Consider the following 6,786-nt stretch of genomic DNA (forward strand, 5'->3'; position numbering starts at 1 on the left):
TTAGGTTTTGCTCCATGCTTACCATGGACCCAAACACTACTGTTTTTGAGAATTAATATTTGTTTGGTGAGTGAGTAAACACATATGTATACATGTATACGCATTCTATTCAACAGCGTCTGACTGGATGACCAAAAAGAATTCTTATTGCCCATTTCCCTCTGGCATGGATGTTAGAGGGGAACTACACTGGAAGTTTCTGTATTGTATAGTATAAATGGGTACTCACTCATGTCCGACTCTTTGTGTTCCCATGGACTGTATGTAGCCAGGCTCTTCTGTACATGAGATTTCCCAGGCAAGAATAATGGAGTGGGTCTCCTGAGTTGACAGGTGGATTCTTTACCACTAGCACACCTGGAAGCCCAGAAGTTTCTAAATCCACCCAATGTTTCTAAATACACTCAATGTTTCTATTGGACGGAGATTGCCAAGGCTCATCCTAGACTTTCCAGCCAAGCCTGCTCAGATCTCAGCCACTGGATGTTACTGAAGACTTGAACTCTCAAAGGTTAGGGACATGGAGTGCTGGAAACTACTGGGTCCAGCTATCAGAATTGGAAGAGAAAGGGATCTGAGGCAACATTGAGCCTAACAGAAATCCAAGATACATCCTGTAGAGTTTTTAAGAAGGAGGCATTCTTCCTTACAAGAAGGTGGACACAAGGTCAGGAGCAAGCTAGGAACTGGGGCACATGATGGAGACAACACCCAGAAAGCATTTAAATGCCTGTATTGACAGGCATTTTCCCTTGGTTGACAAAAACTCTCACTTGAGGCACAGAATTAAAATTTTTCTCTTCCTATGATGTAGTTCCTTTTAGTTTCCCCAACACATTAATCAGGTTGTATATACTTATAAGGCCTTACCCTATGGCCCAGTTGGTAAAGAATATGCCTGCAATGCAGAAGATGAGAGTTCAATACCTGGGTTGGAAAGATCCCCTGGAGAAGGAAATGGCAACCCACTCCAGGATTCTTGCCTGGAGAATCCCAAGGATAGAGGAGCCTGGCGGGCTACAATCTATGGGGTCGCAAAAGAGTCAGACACAATTTAGTGACTAAACAATAACAACAATATACCTATACAACATGCATTTGGAAGGGTGAAAAACTAAGGAACATGAAAGGCAAAGGAGCTATGGTCTGGCTTAAATAACCCTCTGCTGATGCTTATGCAGAGGAAGGGACTTTCTGAGAGGACTGTGGTCCAAGAATCCAAGGCAGCGATCAGCAGCAAGGCAAATGAAGCACAAAAGTGGAATTGGGACTGACTCAATAGAACTGGCCTTGAAGAAGCAGAGACAGGAGGTGACTCATAAGTTAAACTGAAATTAATTCTCCTTTTCCCAAACATGTGAGGAAAGGCAACATTAAAGAGAGAAACTGATATATGGAATTGCAGAAGCCTAGACTTTGGGAAGTCTTGAGGGTGAAGATTTTGCATCATTGAAATTTCTGCCCCAGCTTCTTAACACATATTCTAAAGTTGCAGTTGTACAAAAATACCACAAAATAGAATGTGTCTTTTGGGAACAGAGAAGGAATTGCCTGTTTATTAATGAAAAATTAAACTTTTCTTTGTTATAGGTTTCTTGGAGGCTGACCAAGTGATTTCATCCAGGTGTTTGGACTAGAAAATAGGAATAACAACAGAAAAATTCATTTTACCCAGACAGCCTTTATAACCTCAACACATACATTAAGACTGAAAAACCACCAACTGCTATAGCCTTATTTATCATGCAGACCACTTCTAAGTTGGAAAGACATGACTGCAAACCCTGTAAAAAGCTCTAGGTTTTTTTTCCCCTGCAGTCTGGCACAAAATAGTAGGAATAAGTCTTCATTTTCCCCACCTATTGCTTAGGCACCATAATTATGAATTGTGCCCTGGTGACCACAAGGTGAAATCAAATAAGTGCCTCATGCACAGACCCCCCAGACATTTCCCTGCTGTCTCTGTTTGAAGACCAGCTCCAATAACATATGCATTTGTTTGAAATCGTCCTTGGAGCCTGAGTTCAGCTAACTTTTCACCAAGCTATTTAAAATGAGTTACACAGTCTAAATGTATCTCGAATCCTTTAAGGACAAATGCACCGAATAAATACAAACACAGAGCATAGAGCTAGGAGAAAATTCTATTCAGTTAAGGGATAAGGCAAATCCTACCATAAGAGCAGAGAAGCAGGAGAACCATGGGTACTGCCATCAGAAGAAACCACGGAGGACTCCAGGAGGGGGTTGATGGTGGCGACAGCACCCTGCAGAGCCGCCGTCCTGGCTGCCACACGTGGGCCACATCTGTTCTGCACACCGAAGCACTCCAGAGGTGGGAACGGTGACCCAACTCCACTTAAAACCCACAAGATTAATTAAAACAGGCTCAAAAGAAACTTTGGGCTTCTTCAAAAATGAGTTATTTACAAGTGCCAGCCATGATCATTCCCAGAGAAGGAGAGTAAACTGTCAATATTTTTTTTATTCAAAATCCCTCCTACAAAATGACTAAAATTTACTATTTCTTAATTAGAATAAAGCATGTGTGTGCTAAGTCATCTCAGTCATGTCCTACTCTTTGCAACCCTATGGACTGTAGCCCACCAGGCTTCTCTGTCCATGAGACTCTCCAGGCAAGGATACTGGAATAGATTGCCATGCCATCTTCCAGGGGACATTCCCAACCCAGGGATCTAACCAGCGTCTCTTATGTCTCCTGTGTTGGCAGATAGATTCTTTACACTAGCAACACCTGGGAAACCCATAATAAATCATAAGGAAAAGGAAAATCTAGGAAGAATTCTTGTATAGGATTATCATGAGGTTATAAAAATAAATGAGCTCTAGCACCTGAAATTACCTAATGTGGCAAAGACTTCTGGAAGCTCACGAAGATGTGTTTCTTCTTCCTCCTGAAAATACAGCTAACCTACATTTCCCAGCCTCCCAAAAGTTGAGGGTAACCATCTTCTGAGTTCTGGTCAATCAAATGTGAGCAGATATGAACAATGTCATTTCAAAGCCTGTCCCACAGAAACTACCCCCCATAAGCTTTACGTTCTTATCTCTTTCACCAGCTAGACATAGTTGATGATGGAGCCCTTTAGATTCCTTGCTTCTCAGAGTCTGGTCCATGAATCGGCAGCATTAGCATCATTTGGCACTTACTAGAATACAAACTTTTAGGTGCCATCCCAGGCTTCCTGAAACAGAATCTTCATTTAACAAGCTGCCCAGGTGATACACACATGCATTCAAGTTTGAAACCTAAGAGTCTAGACTGGAAGATGGTACATCTGCAAGATGAAACGAGCATGAATCCCTGAACTGTCACATGGAGGAAAGCCACAACTGACTAGAAACATCTGCCTTGCATTCATGAAAAACTAGGAAAATAAACTATGTGTGAACGATTTCTTTAGCTTCTATTTTTTAACACAGATGATCTTACTCTAAAGAATACAGCAAAACATAGCAGTGGTGGTGGTCAGTCTCTTAGTCATATCCTATTCTTTGCAACCCCTTCAACTGTAACCCACCAGGCTCCTCTGTCCACGGGATTTCCCAAGAAAGAATAATGGAGGCGGCTGCGGTTTCCTTCTCCAGGGGATCTTCCCAACGCAGGGATCAAACCCACATCCCCTGCATTGCAGGCAGATTCTTTACTGACTGAGCCACCAGGGAAGCGCAACAAAACACATCTACTGCTAAACCATCTTGAGCCTGCATTCTGTCCTTCTGGAATTTGAAATATCAACACAGCCCTTAGAAGCAGCCTGAGCTAACCAAGAGGCTGTTTTATCACATGACAAATCTCTGCACACCTTCAGACTGAGGGTGCTTGGGGGCTTTTTATACTAGCACATAAGTTGTATAAAATAAAGATAGAATTTTTCAGCCTCCATCTATTTCCAGGTCAAGATTTCCTTCCTTCCATTATTCCATAATGTTATCAACTCCTTTTTAAAAGGGCCAGTGTCGGCTTCAGGATCCCTGCTGGCTTTGAGCATTTATCATTTTAAGGGTGAAATCATTCTTCATGGCATATTATGAGCCTTTTTTGTCAGGTAGTTAACTAAACTGGCACCAGTTAACTGTGATCTAAACTTTATATTGACAGATCTGGCAACAGACTGACATTCCTTGCACTAATTTTGGCTGTCCAATTTGAAAAAAAAATATGTTTGAAATATGATTTATCTTAAGTTGACAGCAGTCTTCATCAGGGTGCCAGCCACTGACAGAGTAAGGGAAAGGACCCAGCATAGAATCCAAGCTGAATATGTTTTTCAAGACAGGAAGAAAGAATTTAGAGCCCCTGTTCCTCAAAGTCATAATTTAATTTAACAACCAAGGCTGGAAGGAAAACAAATGTTTCTTACTAAGCCTCACCATCAACAATCTATTTTTCCCCAATACCACATTTGTCTTACCTTGTAAAGCCCAGGATTACCATCCTCAAGTCTTACAATAATACCTGACATACACCGACTATTCCTGCAGCTCAGTAGAGCCCCTGAAATGCAATTATAGGAAAAGATCTAATAAACCAAAGATTAGCAACAGAAATGTGAGCACTGTTAACTGCTTTTTAGGGGGAGGGGAGAGCTGGAGTGGGAAGGCTGATATGAAAGCCAGAAACTAACCAGCTGAAGGAATAATGACACGAAAGGAACTGACAAAATTGGAAAGATCCATCAGTATAATCGTGCTGCATTAATAACAGTATCTGGGTAGGAGAAGAATCATTTGACCATTAGACCCTGAATTGTTACATCTCTCTTTTCCCAATGAATATGAGATGCAGAAATACTTTCAGATATTAACAAAAAGCTGTATGGAGACCTCATTAATATTTCTTAGCCCAATCATGCTTCATTAACAACCCAAACCCTGTGTTTTTAGAGTATGCCAACATTATATGTAAATACATTAACATGTAGCTATTCACTGTCATTTTTCACTCTTGGCACAATTTGATAAGAGGTGTTTATTTGTGTGTATAAATACTAATGATGAGCAAGATAAAATAGCCCCGGGTTCTGTGCTTAAATCCTTGCCTTAGTATTTACAGCAATAAACGAGATGGAGTGAGGAGGGAAAGAAGTATATATTGCCTAGAAGCTAAAATTATTTCCTAGTGCCATCAAGCCAGAGTGAATAAAGTTCTCCTGGGGAAATACTATTCATTCAAATGGGCTGAATTGGACACTATGGTGCTATTAAGTGCATACCAAATAATCATTTGCCAAACAGTTAACTTCTGATGCTTAAAAAAAAAAAAAAAAAGAAGGAAAAAAAACACTTCAGCCTCTTTATCTCTATTTACATTTCTGGGAGCCAAGATGTAAATGTAGTAATAAAAACACATAAGACATAAACTCTCATAAATACATGGTAGAGGCCCCAGTTCCATATGATACTGACTTGCTTCCTGCCCTAGCTCCATCTTCCTCATGACTTCGCATCACCCACCATCACTGACAAATCCAGGGGGGTTGTGAAATTCGATTGTTTCTTCCTATACCTCTCCTCCCAGGCAGCACTCAGCTCTGCTTCCTCCCTCACCTTCTCTCCTCCATTAAACAACCTTTTCCTGTGGCCCATTTGTCTCCATCCTCTTGAAATTGCTAACCCATGCTTAGTTGTCAAAGACTTTTAGTGCTTAACATCATGTAACATTTGTGTAACATTGTGTCTTGATGCCCCCCACACCACCAAAAGTGACTCATAGAATAATTTAGATATTGTGACAAAGCTGGGGAAGTGAGGGGGAGGCTATGGGTATAGTTTTGAGTAGACAAGCCTCTCATCAACTTTCAAATAGCTGGATGAAGGTGGCTAACTCTTCTGCAAGTATGTAAGACTCTCCTCACCACCAAGAAAACTGCTGTGACGTGAAAAGGCAAGACAAGGGAAGAGAAGCCAAGATGAGGTAAGTCAAGGGACAGGAAGGGGAGGGAATAAAGGCACATATAAGCCAGGCACTGTGAAAAGTTCTGTTATATATTTATTTAATCTCAGATCCCTACATTGTGCCCCTCACCCTCAATTTTATAGGTACTGTTTCTGAGGTTGACAGGTATGAAGTAACTCATGACGTGGCAGGGTCGAGATTTAAATCCACCTGTCTGGGTCCCAAGCTCACTCACCTTCCTTGGCCCAGGCTGCCCCAGGCACAGCACATTCTTCCCCATAATTCTGTCAGATAAGTAAAAGGGTTCATTTCTCTCTTTTGTCATAAAGGAAATTTTGCTGAGGCCTCACTCTTGGACACAAAACCTTCCCAAGTATTACCTTTCCTAACATATCTGAACTCTGTAATTGCTTCTCCCCACTGTCCAATGCAGAGCATCCATGGGCTAAAAGGGTGTCTTGACTGGTCATCTGCTCTCCTCTTGACTAATGTCAGTATTTCAAAGGTTGTTCCATTTAAGAAAGTAAGAATTCTGTCTGCAGTATGTCCAAAGTGGAATTGACAAACAGGTGGGATTCTCTTTACAGAGGAGCAGAGAAATCTACTGGGGAAACTCTCTGGGTGAAGCTGCAGGTCATTAGTAGCAGGACACGCAAGAATTCACATTGAACCTGGCCTCTTCTGACATGAACACAAATCCTTACCCTGGCCCCAGGGGCCAAGGAGCTGAGAAAGGGAGTGATGTGATGTGATGGATACTGGCAGCTTTGTATTTGGGATGTGAGGAGGGGGAACGGGGCTGAGAATGCAGTCTATGAACTCTCTCATTCTCCCTACCCTGAAATCCCCCATTCTGTGCTGAGAGG

This window comes from Bos grunniens, chromosome 2 (genome assembly GCF_055505025.1).
Source record: "Bos grunniens cultivar Pamir isolate PY7600 chromosome 2, Bosgru_T2T1.0, whole genome shotgun sequence".
NCBI lineage: Eukaryota > Metazoa > Chordata > Mammalia > Artiodactyla > Bovidae > Bos > Bos grunniens.